This window comes from Bos indicus, chromosome X (assembly GCF_029378745.1).
Source record: "Bos indicus isolate NIAB-ARS_2022 breed Sahiwal x Tharparkar chromosome X, NIAB-ARS_B.indTharparkar_mat_pri_1.0, whole genome shotgun sequence".
NCBI classification, from domain to species: domain Eukaryota; kingdom Metazoa; phylum Chordata; class Mammalia; order Artiodactyla; family Bovidae; genus Bos; species Bos indicus.
This window is the reverse complement of record NC_091789.1, coordinates 24,427,337-24,447,955: the sequence shown is the minus strand read 5'-3', so window position 1 is coordinate 24,447,955 and position 20,619 is coordinate 24,427,337.

The window sequence follows — 20,619 nt, the reverse complement described above, 5'->3', positions numbered from 1 at the left end:
ATTTGAAATCACATCCTTCTGACTAAGCGGCTCCTAACAACTCTACTGTCTTCATACATTCATCATTCACTCATCATTGATTATGCACCTAATATATGCTAGGCACCAAGAATAAAATCTTGACAAACCTACCTTCCAGGAACTCACAATAGAGAATGGAAGCCTGATATGAAAACAACAGAAGAAGTGGCCACTCAAGACCAAAACAAGGGCAATTGGAGAAGTACCTAAGAGTAGTTAAGTTAAGTTAAGTTAAGTCTTCTGAAAACCTGAGGCCAAGACAGGATTAAAGGAGAAGCATTTTATTAGAGGAAATGCCTATGAGAGAGAAATTAGGAAGGGAGCCAGGAAAACATTGGGAGAGTCATCAGACCGTGATGCCAGTGTGACATGAATGAAATAAAGAGGGAGACAAGGTTGGGTGGTAGCACCCTAGACAGCCATGCAGCCTAAAGGCAGTCTGACAGAGCTGTTGACAGAAACACTGCAAACCAAAGTCAAAATCAAAGAGGATCTGTATCTTTCAGGAACAGGTTTGCCTTAGCAACCCTTTGGTCTTTGGGCATTGACTAGAAGTACCCCATGAGACACATGGCTTTGATGCAAACCTGGAGGTGGATTTCCCACAATCACATAGCTGGGATCCTTGGTCAATTATATTCCCTGTAGTTGGAGCTCCTCAAGGTGCAGTCCTTGTGGTCACCACAAGGGTAAAATGTCAGGAAAGGCTTTCTGGTGACTTTTGACCTGGCTTCTAAGATTATAATCTCCCGATGGATTGGGACAGAATAAGAAAGAAAATCAAACAACATGGAGAAAAGGTGACTGGGTGAGCAATTGTGATACATGAAAGCCTGCTTATGGGTCTTAGTCCTTGGAGCTTTCAACAGAGTTCTTCTTGTTCTAGCTGTGTCCCCAGTGTCTCACACTTACAATCTAGTTCTTATTAAATGTTACAAAACACAATATAATTAGATTATCATTGAACGTCACACTGCTCAGTGTAATTCAGCTTGTCATTTAACACATGGAAAATTTTGCACATTAATATTCAATCACTCCAGAGTACTTCTGAAAGATTTGTGAGTTCATTTACATGTTTATCTGCTCTCTTCTTGAGAGTAGCACTGTTCTTCCGCCTGATGATTAAAATGAATTGGTAATTTTGAACTCATCCATCAGATCTGGAAATGATCTCTTAATTGACAAAGGTGTTTAACAGTTAATTGAACATTTCTACTGTGAACTTCCATTTTTTTAAGTACAGAAATAGCACAGCTGGGCCATGGACAAGTACACAATGTCACAAAAATATCTTTATGTGTCTCTCATGTTCTCTGAAATATCCCTACCTCCTTGCAAACTGCTACGTACACAGGGTACTCAATGAATATTTCATAATTTCACTTTCCATGAATTTCTGAAAATTTAAATATGAGAGTAAGTGTATTTTTGTTAAGTGTAGCTATTGAGAAATTTTAAAAAGGTAGAGGAACCAGAGATCAAATTGCCAACATCCATTGGATCATCAAAAAAGCAAGAGAATTCCAGAAAAACATCTACTTCTGCTTCATTGACTACACTAAAGCCTTTGACTGTGTGGATCACAAAAAGCTGTGGAAAATTCTTCAAGAGATAAGAATACCAGACCACCTTGCCTGCCTCCTGAGAAACCTGCATGCAGGTCAAGAAGCAACAGTTAGAACTGGACATGAACAACAGACTGGTTCAAAATTGGGAAAGGAGTACATCAGGGCTGTGTATTGTCACCCCGCTTATTTAACTTCTATGCAGAGTACATCAAGCAAAATGCCAGGCTGAATGAAGCACAAGCTGAAATCAAGATTGCTGGCAGAAATATCAATAACCTCAAATATGTGGATGATACCCTCCACCCTTAAGGCAGAAAGTGAGGAGGAACTGAAAGAGCCTCTTGATGAAAGTGAAAGAGGAGAGTGAAAAAGCTGGCTTAAAACTCAACATTCAGAAAACTAAGATTATAGCCTCTGGTCCCATCACTTCATGGCAAATAGATGGGGAAATAATGGAAACAGTAACAGATTTTATTTTCTTGGGCTCCAAAATCACTGCAGATGGTAACTGCAGCCATGAAATTAAAAGACCCTTGCTCCTTGGAAGAAAAGTTATGACCAACCTAGACAGTGCATTAAAAGCAGAGACATTACTTTGATGACAAATATCCATTTGGCTAAAGCTATGTTTTTTTCCAATAGTGATGTATGGGTGTAAGAGTTGGACCATAAAGAAGGCTGAGCACCGAAGACTTGATGATTTTGAGCTGTGGTGTTGGAAGATTCTTGAGAGTCCCTTGGACTGCAAGGAGATCAAACCAGTCAATCCTAAAGGAAATCAACCCTGAATATTCATTGGAAGGACTAATGCTGAAGCTGAAGTTCCAATACTTTGGCTACCTGATGTGAAGAGCCAACTTACTGGAAAAGACCCTGATGCTGGGAAAGATTGAAGACAGGAGGAGAAGGGGACGACAGAGAATGAGATGGTTGGATGGCATCACCGACACAATGGAAATGAGTTTGAGCAAGTTCTGGAAGACAGTGATACACAAGGGAAGCCCAGCATGCTGCAGTCCATGTGGTCACAGAGACATGACTGAGCGACTAAACAACAATAGAGAAATTTAAGCTGATCTGCAATAAGCTTTGAAAATCTGAATGTTACCAATTCATGTAAATAGAATACTTGGTGTCTGGGTCCTATTCAAGTGCCTCATCAGACATTTACACCTTCCTTCCCTTCCCCATCTTCATCCTAACAAACCCTCACCTTACAGCTGCCTAAAAGTTATAATAATGTATAGAATCCAGTCTTAAAGTCTAAAACACAGTTACTTTCCCTAAGCCAGATTAGAGAAAACAATCTCTTTTTTTGTGTGTGGAATACCTTCAAACATGAAAAAAAGACTTCTTACATCTTTACTTAGAAAGTTATGACCTTTGCTTATTTTTATTATGTCCAGAATTGGGGCTAACCAAGAGGCTTCATGTTTCTTCCAATTTTTGCTAACAAGAGGCACTGTATTTCTTCTAATTTTCAAATAAGTGTTTTAAATGAAACTATTTGTCATGACTTGCTAATATGCATACAAAGTGCATCCTAAGTTGCTTCAGTCATGTCTGACTCTGTGACCCTATGGACTGTGGCCTCACCAGGCTCCCCTGTCCATGGGACTCTCCAGGCAAGAATACTGGATTGGGTTGCCATGCCCTCCTCCAGGGGATCTTCTGGACCCAGGTATCAGACCCACATCTTATGTCTCCTGCATTGACAAGTGAGTTCTTTACCACTAGTGCTACCTGGGAAGTCCATACTAAGTTAGTACCCGTCAGTTCAGTTCAGTTCAGTCGCTCAGTCGTGTCTGACTCTTTGCAACCCCATGAATTGCAGCACACCAGGCCTCCCTGTCCATCACCAACTCCCGGAGTTCACTCAGACTCATGTCCATCGAGTCAGTGATGCCATCCAGCCATCTCATCCTCTGTCCTCCCCTTCTCCTACTGCCCACAATCCCTCTCAGCATCAGTCTTTTCCAATGAGTCAACTCTTTGCATGAGGTGGCCAAAGTACTGGAGTTTCAGCTTTAGCATCATTTCTTCCAAAGAAATCCCAGGGCTGATCTCTTTCAGAATGGACTGGTTGGATCTCCTTGCAGCCCAAGGGACTCTCAAGAGTCTTCTCGAATACCACAGTTCAAAAGCATCAGTTATTCGGCGCTCAGCTTTCTTCACAGTCCAACTCTCACATCCATACATGACCACTGGAAAAACCATAGCCTAGACTAAATGGACCTTTGTTGGCAAAGTAACGTCTCTGCTTTTGAATATGCTATCTAGGTTGGTCATAACTTTCCTTCCAAGCAGTCAGCGTCTTTTAATTTCATGGCTGCAGTCACCATTTGCAGTGATTTTAGAGCCGAAAAAAATAAAGTCTGACACTGTTTTCACTGTTTCACCATCTATTTCCCATGAAGTGATGAGACCAGATGCCATGATCTTCGTTTTCTGAATGTTGAGCTTTAAGCCAACTTTTTCACTCTCCTCTTTCACCTTCATCAAGAGGCTTTTTAGTTCCTCTTCACTTTCTGCCATAAGGGTGGTGTCATCTGCATATCTGAGGTTATTGAGATTTCTCCCGGCAATCTTGATTCCAGCTTGTGCTCCTTCCAGCCCAGCGTATCTCATGATGTACTCTGCATATAAGTTAAATAAGCACGGTGACAATATACAGCCTTGACATACTCCTTTTCTTATTTGGAAACAGTCTGTTGTTCCATGTCCAGTTCTAACTGTTGCTTCCTGACCTGCATACAAATTTCTCAAGAGGCAGGTCAGAGGGTGTGGTACTCCATCTCCTTGAGAATTTTCCACAGTTTATTGTGATCCACATAGTCAAAGGCTTTGGCATAATCAATAAAGCAGAAATAGATGTTTTTCGGGAACTCTCTTGCTTTTTCCATGATCCAGCAGATGTTGGCAATTTGATCTCTGGTTCCTCTGCCTTTTCTAAAACCAGCTTGAACATCTGGAAGTTCATGGTTCCTCTATTTCTGAAGCCTGGCTTGGAGAATTTTGAGCATCACTTTACTAGCGTGTAAGATGAGTGCAATTGTGCGGTAGTTTGAGCATTCTTTGGCATTGTCTTTCTTTGGGATTGCAATGAAAACTGACTTTTTCCAGTCCTGTGGCCACTGCTGAGTTTTCCAAATTGGCTGGCATATTGAGTCCAGCACTTTCACAGCATCATCTTTCAGGATTTGAAATAGCTCAACTGGAATGCCATCACCTCCACTAGCTTTGTTCGTAGTGATGCTTTCTAAGGCCCACTTGACTTCACATCCCAGGATATCTGGCTCTAGGTGAGTGATCACACCATCGTGATTATCTGGGATGTGAAGAACTTTTTTGTACAGTTCTTCTATGTATTATTGCCACCTCTTCTTAATATCCTCTGCTTCTGTTAGGTCCATAACATTTCTGTCCTTTATCGAGCCCATCTTTGCATGAATCTTGGTATCTCTAATTTTCTTGAAGAGATCTCTAGTCTTTCCCATTCTGTTGTTTTCCTCTATTTCTTTGCATTGATCGCTGAGGAAGGCTTTCTTATCTCTCCTTGCTATTCTTTGGAACTCTGCATTCAGATGCTTATATCTTTCCTTTTCTCCTTTGCTTTTTGCTTCTCTTCTTTTCACAGCTATTTGTAAGGCCTCCCCAGACAGCCATTTTGCTTTTTTGCATTTCTTTTCCATGGGGATGGTCTTGATCCCTGTCTCCTGTACAGTGTCATGAACCTCAGTCCATAGTTCATCAGGCACTCTATCTATCAGATCTAGTCCCTTAAATCTATTTCTCACTTCCACTGTATAATCATAAGGGATTTGATTTAGGTCATACCTGAATGGTCTAGTGGTTTTCCCTACTTTCTTCAATTTAAGTCTGAATTTGGCAATAAGGAGTTCATGATCTGAGCCACAGTCAGCTCCTGGTCTTGTTTTCGTTGACTGTATAGAGCTTCTCCATCTTTGGCTGCAAAGAATATAATCAATCTGATTTCGCTGTTGACCATCTGGTGATGTCCATGTGTAGAGTCTTCTCTTGTGTTGTTGGTAGAGGGGGTGTTTGCTATGACCAGTGCATTTTCTTGGCAAAACTCTATTAGCCTTTGCCCTGCTTCATTCCGTATTCCAAGGCCAAATCTGCCTGTTACTCCAGGTGTTTCTTGACTTCCTACTTTTGCGTTCCAGTCCCCTATAATGAAAAGGACATCTTTTTTGGGTGTTTGTTCTAAAAGGTCTTGTAGGTCTTCATAGAACCGTTCAACTTCAGCTTCTTCAGTGTTACTGGTTGGGGCGTAGACTTGGACTACTGTGATATTGAATGGTTTGCCTTGGAAATGAACAGAGATCATTCCGTCATTTTTGAGATTGCATCCAAGTACTGCATTTCGAACTCTTTTGTTGACCATGATGGCCACTCCATTTCTTCTGAGGGATTCCTGCCCGCAGTAGTAGATATAATGGTCATCTGAGTTAAATTCACCCATTCCAGTCCATTTCAGTTCGCTGATTTCTAGAATGTCGATGTTCACTATTACCATCTCTTGTTTGACCACTTCCAATTTGCCTTGATTCATGGACCTGACATTCCAGGTTCCTATGTAATATTGTTCTTTACAGCATCGGACCTTCCTTCTATCACCAGTCACCCACAGCTGGGTATTGTTTTTGCTTTGGCTCCATCCCTTCATTCTTTCTGGAGTTATTTCTCCACTGATCTCCAGTAGCATACTGGGCACCTACTGACCTGGGGAGTTCCTCTTTCAGTATCCTATCATTTTGCCTTTTCATACTGTTCATGGGGTTCCCAAGGCAAGAATACTGAAGTGGTTTGCCATTCCCTTCTCCAGTGGACCACATTCTGTCAGACCTGTCCACCATGACCTGCCCATCTTGGGTGGCCCCATGGGCATAGCTTAGTTTCATTGAGTTAGACAAGGCTGTGGTCCTAGTGTGATTAGACTGACTAGTTTTCTGTGAGTATGGTTTCAGTGTGTCTGGTCTCTGATGCCCTCTTGCAATACCTACCGTCTTACTTGGGTTTCTCTTACCTTGGACATGGGGTATCTCTTCATGGCTGCTCCAGCAAAGCGCAGCCACTGCTCCTTACCTTGGATGAGGGGTATCTCATTAGTACCCATAACCAATTATAATTGCACCATCATCTGGAAAAAAAAGCTATTTGAAGCATACAATAAACTTGCCATTGGCTTTTTTTGACAGTTCCATTCTGGTAGTCTCTGAATTTTCCATTAATCTGGTTTGTCTTTTCATCTTATAGATCAGAAATTATTTACCTGGGGAAGTATCCAGGAAATAGGTAATTGTTAGTCTGGGTCCTCCAAGAAGGAGAAGATACAAAGATGGAGAAAATACCTGTGAAGGAAAAGACACTATGTGTTATGGCTCAAGAGCTGTCAGACAGTAATACAGGCCTGACTCTGTGGAGGAGAGAGGGAAGGAAGGAAGGTTGGTTGTGAAGTCTTACACTGCAATGCAATTCTAAAAAAAATGGCAACAAGACCGACAGGGGATCCTTGAGCCAAAGTCTGTAACTCCCAGGAGTGGGTCTCCTTTAATATTTTTGATGGACTCAGTCACTGGTTGGGCAGAATCTATGGAGAAATTGGTCTCAGGCAAATGCAGTGGAGGATTTAGAGCTCAGTAACTGAGATCATTGTTCAATCAGGTTCCTTGAAGTCAGAGATCTGAGAGGTGCCTTTCATGGCCACCATAGTGGTGGTGGTGGTTTGATCACTAAGTTGTGTCCGACTCTTGTGACCCCTTGACTGTAGCCCACCAGGCTCCTCTGTCCATGGGATTTCCCAAGCAAGAATACTGGAGTGGAGTGGGTTGCCATGTATCTCAAATTTCACACTCCTTTCTAAAAGCACACAAATTGAAAGTAAAGTATCATTTAGGGTAGAGGTGACTTGCCTTAGGCCAGAAATTCACTGATTCATTCAAATCATACTTGAGGAATGTAATTAAGCACGTGGCCTTTGGCTTACACAGTAAAATAAAGTAAATGTCGCTCAGTTGTGTCCGACTCTTTGCGACCCCATGGACTGTAGCCTACCAGGTTCCTCCATCCATGGGATTTTCCAGGCAAGAATACTGGAGTGGGTTGCCATTTCCTTCTCCAGGAGATCTTCCCAACCCAGGGATCAAACGCAGGTCTCCTGCGTTGTAGGCAGACACTTTACCGTCTAAGCCACCGGGGAAGTCTTACACAGAGCTGGGTTCAAATCCTATCTCCCCCATCTAGTCGTTGTTCAGTCGCTCAGTCATGTCAGATTCTTTGTGACCCCATGGATTGCAGCACAGCAGGCTTCCCTGTTCTTCACTATCTCCCAGAATTTGCTAAAACTCATGTCCATTGAGTCTGTGATGCCATCCAACTATCTCATCCTCTGTCGCCCCCTTCTCCTCCTGCCCTTAATATTTCCCAGCATCAGTGTCTTTTTCAATGAGTCGTCTCTTCGCATTAGGTGGCCAAAGAATTAGAGCTTCAGCTTCAGTATCTTCAACCTCTATGGAGGCTTCATTATATAGGCATGGTTGATTAAATGGTTGATTAAATCACTAGCCACTGGTGATTGAGCCAACATTCAGCCACTCTCCTTTCTAATCATTTGGTTGGTTCCACTGATAACTAGCCTCCATCCTTAGGTGTTCTCCAAAAGTTATCTTATTAACATAAGAAAAGACATCTTTATATTCTCTTCACTTGGGAAATTCCAAGGATTTTAGGAGCTCTGTGCCAGAAATGGTGAAAAGACCAAATATATATTTGGTGTGTGTGTATATATATATAGATAGATAGATAGATGGGGAAACAGTGGAAACAGTGTCAGACTTTATTTTTCTGGGCTCCAAAATCACTGCAGATGGTGACTGCAGCCATGAAATTAAAAGACACTTACTCCTTGAAAGGAAAGTTATGTCCAACCTAGATAGCATATTCAAAAGCAGAGACATTACTTTTGCCAACAAAGGTCCATTTAGTCAAGGCTATGGTTTTTCCAGTGGTCATGTGTGGATGTGAGAGTTGGACTGTGAAGAAGGCTGAGCACTGAAGAATTGATGCTTTTGAACTGTGGTATTGGAGAAGACTCTTGAGAGTCCCTTGGACTGCAAGGAGATCCAACCAGTCCATTCTGAAGGAGATCAGCCCTGAGATTTCTTTGGAAGGAATGATGCTAAAGCTGAAACTCCAGTACTTTGGTCACCTCATGCAAAGAGTTGACTCATTGGAAAAGACTCTGATGCTGGGAGGGATTGGGGTCAGGAGGAGAAGGGGATGACAGAGGATGAGATGGCTGGATGGCATCACTGACTCGATGGACATGAGTCTGAGTGAACTCCGGGAGTTGGTGATGGACAGGGAGGCCTGGCCTGCTGCGATTCATGGGGTTGCAAAGAGTCGGACACGACTGAAGGACTGAACTGAACTGATATATATATATAGATAGATAGATAGATAGATAAGGCAATGGCACCCCACTCCAGTACTCTTACCTGGCAAATCTCATGGACGGAGTAGCCTGGTGGGCTGCAGTCCATGGGGTCGCAAAGAGTCAGACATGACTGAGTGACTTCACTTTCACTTTTCACTTTCACGCATTGGAGAAGGAAATGGCAACCCACTCCAGTGTTCTTGCCTGGAGAATCCCAGGGACTGTAGAGCCTGGTGGGCTGCCGTCTATGGAGTCACACAGAGTTGGACACGACTGAAGCGACTTAGCAGCAGCAGCAGCAGCAACATACACATATATATATCTCACATTTCGGGGAGAGGGGGGAGGTGGAGAGATAGCATGTCTGTCCTAGAATAGAAGAGATTTAAGAGCAACATTCACCAAATGGCACTCGATTGGAATCTGGTTTGAATAAATCAGCTATAAAGACATTTTTGGTATTAACATAATCAGGGAAATTTAAATGAAGATTGGATATTAAAGAATACTAGAGAATTACTGTAAATTATGTTAGATATAATAATGGTACTGTGGTTATGTAGGAAAATGTCCTTTTTGTTAGTGATGAGTATAAAAGTTATGTAGGGGTGAAATATGATGTGTATAATTTATTTTAAAATATTTCAAAAATATATTAATATAGCAAAATTATTATAGTCATTAAATCCAGATGATGATATATGGCTGCTCAGTGAACTGTCCTACTTCTCTATATGGCAGACATTTTTCAAAAAAAATGTTTTAAGTTTTTTTCATACATACAAAAGCTGAGGGAATTCATTACCAACAGAACGGCAATACAGGAAATGTTAACAGAAGTCTTTTAGGCAGAAAGAAAATGTTACCAGATGGAAATCTGGATATACACAAAGGAATAAAGGATACCTGAAATAAAAAGTACATGAATAAATACAGAACTTTGAACTTATTTTCAAATCACTTTAAAAGACAACTGAGTCTTTTCTACTTGGACCCAGACTAGAGATTAAACATGGTCTCCAGCAGATTGGAAAATTAAAATGTGTCAACAATTATAAATAAAAATAGTTATTCTCACTTCTCTTAGAAATTTGGAGGTTCCAGAAAGTCTGGTCCTTGCATTTTCTCACAACAATAATTGTCCTGAGTTGAATGATGGCTGGCCTTGAACTCTTTTTATAAAGGGGAAAGCTGCAGAATAATGAAACTCGTATTCACCTTCTTACACAAAGAGAATGACAATTTTATAGTTAAGGAAAAATCAGATGAAGGAAGATAGGTTTTAGAAGTATAAGAAAATAAGACCAGAGGGAGGCAGCAGGGGCTGTTTCACCTACAAGCTCATAGCTAATCTGCTAGGACATCAGGCTTGAGAAGCAACATGGCTTCTGATGGTGCAAGCCCTTTCAGGAAAATGAAAGTTTTTTTATTTTATCTGGGAGCTGTTTGCCTGCACTAAATGTTCAGTATGATGTATTGGAAAGTGTAAGACTTAGCAGTTTAATTTTTTTTAAAATAGATTTCTCCTGGATTGGGATAGCTGGTACAGGTTCACCAGCTAAAGGTTTGCTATTTTTGTGAAGGTCAGCGTTGCATGCTAAGTTGGTTCAGTAGTATCCGACTGTGATGCCATGGACTGTAGCCTGCCAGGCTCCTCCATCCATGGAATTCTCCAGGCAAGAATACTAGAGTGGGTTGCCATGCCCTTCTCCAGGAGATCTTCCCAACCCAGGGATCAAACCTGGGTCTCCTGCATTGCAGGCAGATTCTTTACCATCTGAACCACCAGGAAAGGTCAGTGTTAGCACTTTCAAAAGAGGGTGGTGATTTTTCAAAAAAAAAGCCATTTTGGAAGACTGTACAGAGATGAAGAAAGCATGTAAGACAATTATTTTCCTCCCTATCTTTCTCAAATTTGGAAATTCTTTCCTTTGTGACATGGCCACAAAAATTGCGACACTCCTTAATGCCAAAGTTAAGGGAAAAATCAAACCTTGCAGAGTTCAGAAAACCTACTTTCTGGCCTCATTATATACACAAGTGAGTGATATAGACCAGGGGTCCCCAACCTCCAGGATCTAATGCCTGATTATCTGAGGTGGAGCTTATGTAATAAGAAAAATAAAGTACACAATAAATGTAATGTAATGATAATAATAATAAATGTGATCATTCCAAAACCATCCCCCCCACCCCATCTGTGGAAAAATTGTCTTTCCCAAAACCAGTCCCTGGTGATGAAAAGACTGGGGACCGCTGGTCTAGAGAAAGCATCACACGGTTGGCTGGCATCTCCAGAGTCTTGTGCTTTGTCCTTCACTGCACTGCTTGCAATCTTATCATGAAAGTGCAAGCAGTCACACAGTTGAAAGTGTTTCCCACACTTAGTGGTCTGTACCTGCATATGTAAAGTAGAGAAAAAGAGAATTTTTCATACTTTACTCAAGATAAATTTTTAAATGAAGGGAAAATACCCACAGTTAACATCATACTTAATGGTGAAGGACTGAATACTTTCCCCCTAAGATCTGACACAAGATAAGGTGGTCTGTTCTCATCAATCTATTCAGCATTGTACTGGAATTCTAGATGAGGCAATTAGACAAGAAAAAGACACAAAAGGCATCAAAGATGGAAAAGAATAGGTAAACTATCTCTATTAGCAGATGACACAATGTTAAATAATCCACAAAAAATAAACTACTTAAACTAATAAATGAATTTAGAAATCTCACAAAATACAGATCAATATACTTACTGAATTTCTATATATTTGCAATAAACAGTCCAAAAATGAAATTAACAACTCCAATGACAATAAAATCAAAAGGAATAAAATAGGAATACACATAACAAAAGAAGTTCAACACCTGCACACTGAAAACTACGAAACATTATTATGAAAAAAGGAGACCAAAATAGGGGGAGTGACCAAGATGGCAGAGTAGGAAGGTCCTGAGCTCACCTCTTACTACAGGAATACCAAAATTACAACTCACAGAGCAACTACTGATGACAAAAACCTGAAGATTACCAAAAAAGCTCTTCTACAACTAAAGATATAAAGAACAAACCATGCAACATCTCTGGTGGCTCAGGGGTAAAGAATCCACCTGCCAATGCAAGAGACATGAATTCAATCCCTGACCCGGGAAGATCCCACATGCCATGGAGCAACTCAGCCCATGCGCCACAACTACTGAGCCTGTGCTCTGGAGCCCAGGAGCCACAACTACTGAGCACAACGGCTGCAACTACTGAAGCCCGTGCCCTACAGCCCATGCTCTGCAACAAGAGAAGCCACCGCAATGAGAGAAGACCGTGAAACGCAATCAAGAGTAGCCTCTGCTCACCGCAACTAGAGAAAGCCCGCACACAGCATGGAAGACAGCAGAACTAAAAACAAATAAACAAATAAAAGAAATCTACCTGAGAAAGTGTTCAAGGCAATGATTACAAAGATTCAAAGTACTTGGGAGAAGAGTCAATGAATAGAGAGAGTTAGAAGCTGGAAGTTTTTTATGAAGATTAGAAAATACAGATAAGAATCAAATAGAAGTAGAGGAATACCCAAGTAATTTGATATAAAAAGGTTAGTCATAAAAATATGGGCAATGATATACTAGGGAAATTCAAATAAAATGAAAACAGGAAGGCCATGTTAATCTCAAAGTTGACTATAAAGCCAAAAGCATTAAATTAGATGCAAAGGGATATTTTATAATAACTAAAAGTAAAATTACAAAGAAGATAATACTATCATTAACCTTTATGGAACTACATAGTACCATAATTTATTCTTTTAAGAAAACTTAGAAATACCTAGATAATTCATAAACCTATAGTTATATAGGAAATTTTAACACACCTCTCTCTGAATTTTATAATACCAAGTAAATCTGTAAGAAGGGTTTAAATAATGATAAGCTTTTAAAAATCTATAATATAGGAAGAATTTATATCCTGAATACAACATGTTTTCTTGAATGTTCTAAGAACACCTCTGAAAATTGATTGGCCTCCAAGAAAGTCTAAAATCTTTTAAAATCTTATGTGCTATATTTGTTGTTGTTTAGTTGCTAAGCTGTGTCCAACTCTTCTGTGACCCCATGAACTATAGCCCTCCAGGCTCCTCTGCCCATGGGATTTTCCAGGTAAGAATACTGAAATGGGTTGCCATTTCCTTTTCCAGGGGATCTTCTTGACCCAGGGATTGAACCTAGGTCTCCTGCATTAGAAGGCAGATTCTTCACCACTGAGCCACCAGGGACTTCCAATTACAATTTTAAAGTAACACAAGAAATTAACAATTAAAAGGTAGGTGTGAATTTTTAATCATCCAGAGGAAATCAAAACTGTATTACAGACAATCTGAAGGCTATAGAAACCTATAAGATGATCAAAACCTATAAGATGCAATGAAAATCATACTCAAGGGAATCCCCTGGTGATCCAGTGGTTAGGGCTCTAATGTCCACTGCAGGGAGCACAGGTTTAATCCCTGGTTGTGGAACTAAGATCCTGTCAATTAATTAATTAATAAGAATCACACTCAAACTATCTTATTATTAAAGAAGAAAGACTGAGACTTTCTGGATGTCCAGTGGTGAGGAGTCCACCTGCCAATGCAGGGGATGGGACATGTGCTCAGTCCCTGGTTCAGGAAGATTCCATATGCCTCAGGGCAATTAGGCCCATGCACTACAACTACTGAGCTTACATGTCCTAAAATCCATGCTCTGCAACAAGAGAAGCCACCGAACTCAGATGCTTATACACCACAACTAGAGAGTAGCCCAGGAAGACCCAGCACAGCCAAAAAAAGAGAAAGTCAGAAAGTACGTAAGCAAGAAATTCAACTAAAAATGAACTAGAAAAAAAGGTGGAAGCCAAAAGAAATTATGATGAAGAAATCAATTTAAATGAAAGAGAAATTGATATATTAACTAGATATTATGTAGATATGATTAGTAAAATCACTGGCTTCCTTTTTTAAAAAAAGCAACTATATAAAAACCTTGCAAAACTGACAAAAAACAAACAAAACAAAACCATGCAACATAAGTAATGATAAAGTGGATGCAAAAGAGACTTTACAAGGTATAAGAAAATAGTATGTACATTCTTGTTTCCTAGGTGGCACAGTGGCAAAGAATCTGCTTGTCAATGCAGAAGACACAAGAGATGTGGGTTTGATCCCTAGGTCAGGAAGATCCCCTGGAGTAGGAAAACAAACAAACAAACATATATATACACACTCTGGAAATACATATGTATATACATGGTAAAATCATATAGAAAGGACATGATGAATGTAAAATTCAGAGTTAGAGGAGGAGCCTCAGGCTTCAGAAGTTTTAATGATGTTTATTACTTAAGCTGCAAGGTATACATTCAAGTGGGGCTTCCCAGGTGGTGCTAGTGCTAAAGAACCCACTTGCAAATGCAGGAGACATAAGAGATGCAAGTTCGATCCCTGGGTCAAGAAGATCCCCTAGAGAAGGGAATGGCAACCCACTCCAGTATTCTTGCCTGGAGAATCCCAATAGACAGAGAAGCCTGGCAGACTATAGCCCATAGGGTTGAAAAGAGTTGGACATGACTAAAGCAACTTATCATGTATTTACACATACACTCAAGTGTGGGCTTCCCAGATGGCTCAATAGTAAAGAATCTGCCTGTAATGCATCAACTGTAGGTTCAATCCCTGGGTCAGGAAGATCCCCTAGAAAAGGAAATGGCAACCCACTCCAGTATTCTTGCTTGGAAAATTCCATGGACAGAGGAGCCCAGCACACTACAGTACATGGGGTCTCAAAGAGTTGGACATGACTGAGCGACTGGGCTTGCAGGCATGCACAATTTTATGCCATTGAAGATTAGATTAAATGAACCATTTTCTGGGAGACTATAAATATGAAAACTTGACTCAAAGAGCAACAAAGACTATAAATAAAACAATAGTCATAGAAGAATTTAAAAAGTGTACAAAAAGATCAATCACCAAAAAAATTTTGTTAAAGCTTGCAACCTCTCAAATGTTGAGGAAATGTGTAACTACTGTGCTATTTAAATTATTCTGGACTACAGGCAAAAACAATTTATCAGAAAAATTTGGAAGACTTTGGTAACACTTGTACAAAAACCTGATGAAGATAATTCAAATTCAATCTCAGTTATGAATTTAGAAACAGATATTCTAATTATTAGCAAACCAAAGCCAGTGTTACAGAAGTTCAATATATTAACTGGTTACATAAGATTTTTTAAAAATAATTAAAATGTCATCCCATTAGGTGCCAAAAAGGCATTTGATAAACTTCAACAGTAATCCTTGATTGTAAACCCTGGCAAACTTAAGAATAGGAACATCTTTATCAATAAAAAAGCCAGTATCAGAAACCAATGCAATATCATGATAGAGATCACGCCCTATAAACATTCAAGTCAAAACCAAGACAAGACTGTCACTGCCTCTGTATTGTTCTCAACATTTTGCCTGATACAATGAAACAATAAAAAGAAATGAATAATACATGTTAAAAAGAGAACAGATGATATAACAGTCTCCAAGAAAATAAACTATTAGAATTAATAGAGGGTTCAGTGAGGTGGCTCCTTACAAACTATGCATAAAACCAATTCATCACTTTCCTTTATATAAGCAATAACCTATTAGTAAATGTAATGAAAAATCTCATTCACCATAACATTAAAAATTACTCTCATTCTCAATAGCAATAAGAGTTATAAAGTACTCAGGAATAAATAAGAAATAACAAGAAAAGTGTTAAGACTCATACTAAGAAAATTCCAGTGAAGGACATTTAAAAAGACCTAAATCTTACATGTGAGATTCAATTTGGTAGAGATGTTAGTCTCCAGAGAACCTGTATAAACAATGTAATTTCACTCAGAATTCTATTTTTTCCAAGTTATAGGCAAAATAAATTATAAATTTATCACAGATTTAAATAAGAAGAATGGCTATAATTTGTTGTGAACTTACTATGTGCCAAGCATTGGGCTACATTCCTTAAAATCATTCACCTTAATTTGTTTAATCCTTGGAATGACTCTATGCCTATTTTACAGATGGGGAAATCAAGGCACTGAGAGGAAAAGTGGTTTGCCCAAGGTCACACGGCTAGTTAGTTGAGCAATGACTCAAACATAAGCTTGCCTACTTCAATGTCCATGCTATTGAGCCTTTTTCTTTTTTTTGGCTGCACCGGGTATCATGTGGGATCTTAGTTCCCCAATTGGAGATCGAACCCACACCCTCGATGGAAGTGAGGATTCTTAACCACTGGACTATTAGGGAAGTCCCTAAATTGGCTTTTGAGAAATAAATATTATATATATTTAAGGTATACAACATGACATTTTGATATGTGTATACACTGTAAAATGATTACCACAATCAAATAATTAACATATCCATCACCTCCACAGTTACTTTGGTGTGTGTGTGTACATGAGCAGACCCATGTATGGGCAAGGAGAACACTCGATCTACCAGTAGTCACTATATGCTTTGCCTATCTAAGTGTGTAAAAAATTAAAACCATAAAAGTATCAGAAAAAATATATACATAAGGGAATTCCCTGGGGGTCCAATGGTTAGGACTCAGCACTCTCACTGCCCAGGCCCAGGGTTCAACTCCTGATTAGGGAGTTAAGATCCCACAAGCCTTGAAGCATGGCCAAAAATATACATATATGTATATACATATATTGGGCTTCCCTGGTGGCTCAGATGGTAAAGAAACAGCCTGTCAATGCAGTAGACATGGATTGGATCACTGGGTTGGGTAGATCCCCTGGAGGAGGGCATGGCAACCCACTCCAGTTTTCTTGCCTGGGAAATCTCATGGACAGAGGAGCCTGGCAGGCTAGAGTGCATAGGGTCACAAAGAGTCTGACACGACCGAGCAACTAAGCACATACATACATATATATATAGAGAGAGACACACACATATAGAGATAAGAGGGATTTTGTATTTTGTTTTAATCATGGGGTAGAAAGCCTTTCTTTGCTTGACATTAGGACCAGGAAATAACAAGAAAACCTAGTATCTCTGCTTGCAGAAAAATCTAAAACTTTTATATAAGAATTAAAAAGACGCCAGAAACAAAGGTGAAAAAAAATGACAAACAAGAGGAAATATTTGCAATATTTATGACAAATAGTTATTGCCCATACAATGCAGAAAGTTTCTACATACCAATTTTTAAATAACCAAAAAAAAAAAAAAGAAAGAAAAACACACAGGGACTTCGTAGAAGAAATTTACAAAATATCAAGAAACAAAAATATATTCAATTTTATCAAAATCAATACAATTCAATTTTATGGACCCTTTAAAAAAGATGGGGTAGATTTATTTGTACTCACATAAAAAATGTTTACAAGATGGATATTGAGTAAAAACAATAAAGTTACAGATTACTATGCAAAGTATGATCCCAATCTATAATAAATAAAAAATGTGTCCATGCTATGTTTAGAAAGAGTTTGCTAGTGGGAATTTAGGGGTGTAGAATTATAAGGTAGGAGAAAGTAGATGGAGTTTCAAAACCCTGCATGTGATTTTGCAGGGTCTTTTGTTTTTTGTTTTTGCAATGTGGACATACTTTGATAATTCATCTGTATTAATTTTTATAAGAATATTGCTTAAAAGTAGTTTGCATTGTAAAAAGTACAGAATTACATGGAGCAGATTATATGTTATACACATTAGGTATTATATGTGTGTACATATATATAAAACAAGCAAGAAAATGTGAAAAATACAAGGTTAAAATAATAATGCTTATTTTTATATTGAGGGTAGGGGATCTTAGAAGAAACACTCTTAGTTAGCCATGAACAGTTATCTCTGGGGTTTGGGGTTGCAGAGGCCTTTAATTTTTATTTAATATGTTCTATTTCAGCATCATTTGACACTAAGCAGAGGAAAACTGAACCTATTAGTCCTATGGGAATCAATGAGAAGTTCACTGGCCCTGGGAATAAGAACTGGGTTCTGATACCAAGTCTGGCCCCTTGAGCTTCCAGTTTTTGTATCTGTAAGACTGTTAACCCTAGCCAATTTCTAAAATTCTCCCAGTTCTAACAAGCTATCATTTTATGATGCCACATAACTCAAATTTCATTCATTACAAAATAACATTATCAGCATTTGAAAATTGTCTGAAAATGATAACACTTCATAGGGAAAACTTAGAAGCATTTGCTATTGCCATCCTCAGTTCCTGCTGCACACCAATTTAAAGTCTTTCTCTGAACAATTATCTATATTCTGACAGAAACAGCCAGCAAATAGACATGGCGGTCTGGCACAATAGCATTGACCTCTGGTGGTGTCATATCTAAAAAAGCACAGGTCAAATGAGAAGGTTGTTTTTTGTTATTTTGTTGGTTTGTTTTGTAAATACACAGAAGCTAGATATTCAATTTTCACTCTGACATGGTTCTCTGTATTTAGCACCCCCAAATGCCCCACCTCCACCCCATTCTAACCTCCTGCCTCATAGGTTCCCTTGTTAGCAGCATTCACTTTCAGAGAGATTGTAACGTTACTGAAAGAACACCAAAATACTATTCTACTCGCCATTAATCCTTGTCTTCTGCAGTCCTCCACAGTACAATCGCCTCTCTCTTTCATTCATGGCTCCCCCATCTACAACCTGCACATATTTGCAGTTGATCCGAGAAGTAATTACTTTTGTACTGGTAACACCACAAACCAACTCTTATTTCCACTGGGCACAAATATCAAGTAAGCATAATGTTCAGTTAAAGACTGAAGTGCTGCAGAACCTCCCACCAAAAAAAGGAAAAAAGCTTGTCTTATTCTTTTACAAGATTTCAGGTTTCATTTGTTAAAAGAGAGGGGGAAAGCAGGAATTCCTTCAAACAGTTTAAATTGTCCAATTTTTTAGTTGTCCAGTTGATCATTTTTGGAGCCATTTTCTTGGTTTAAAATCAGATATACATCTGCAAAAATATATGTAGGAAATATAGAAAATAATGTTGCACATTTTTCAGTAGCCCAACAGATATTCTGTTTAAATCAGATTAAAATTACCATTTGAAGACTATTGCTTGGATAATAATGGCAGAAACATATTCAAAGTAAATAATGGTTGGTAAGAATTAAATCTGTAAAAATAAACTTTGTTCTTGAGAGTGAATTTACTGGGGCCTGCAATCATTTGAAATGTATATGCTAATAGAAATCAAATATTGCAAAAAAAGTGAGCATCATATTTCATTACATAAATAATCAATTTATCCTATATTATTATTGTGTTTCAACTACTTAAAATTTAACAAATGCCCCTATTATGGCAAATATGAGAGAAGTCTCCTAAACTAATACTGCATGAGGATATCCTGTCTTGGGAAATGGTCCTCCCCTAACTGTTCCAACTTGTATTATTCTCTTAATGACTTGTGTTTCATTTGAAGTTAGGTGTGTGTGTGTGTGTGTTGTGTGTGTGTGTGTGTGTGTGCATACATCCACCCATACAAAGACAAATGCCCACATACCTGATACAAACAAGAGGGCTGGTCCTTGACTAGTCTGTCTTCCTTCTCTTATTAATATAATTTCTAATCACACACCAGAGCCTATAATCTTGAACTCTGAAAAACAAAATACATTCATCAATGTTTGAAAAGTAACCCCCAAGAAATGCATTCCTAAATCCTTTAAAATAAACAAATTAAAAGTCGAAGAATAGAAATTCAAGGAGATTTAAATTTGAATTAGCTTAACTACTTTTGACAAGTTTACACATGAAAGACATCAAGATTGTATGTACTACTTGCTGCTTTAAGAAGTTTCATTCTGTCTGTCTATATAAAAAGTTTCAGCCAAAGTTAAATCAATCTCCTCTACTGATTTTCAACATTAGACAAATACCCAGCCTTTTTTTTTTTTTTTTTTTTTTGAACCCTGCTTTCAGCCTGACTTTTTCCTCAATTGAAATTCAGGCCCTCAATGGTTGGTTTTTCTTGGTTCAAAATGTTGATAAAAAAGGGTTTTCTCCACTCCCTCAATTTGATGTGACAGGCTTCTGACATGAATAATGGAAGCATTTCTTTCTCAGGCAAATCAACTTAATTTAGCAAGCCTTTATACTCTCAGTGGGCAAGCCACAATCCCCGAGATTCCATGAGAGCCTTTAAGTTAGACGAAATCTTTAGAATTTGCAGAAAATGTATAAAGTAAACAACACTTATTTTGTCACAATACTTGAATAACTTTTATGCAGGAGTTACAGATGAATATATTACTTCCTAATCAGATCTTGATTTACAAGCAATTTACAAGCTCAAGTGAAACTAGCCCTCAGTAAGAAAAATAAGAGAAGCCTTTACACAAATAAATTTTAAAGCCTGAAGACTGAAAACAAAACACAACAAAAGCTGAGAAAACAAAAAACCAACATCCTCTCTTCCCGAAAACACAGATACATAAAAATCAAGGTCCATATATACCTTGTAAGGCTGAGTACAGTTTATAACAGCATTAGAAAAGAATTATTCTGAACA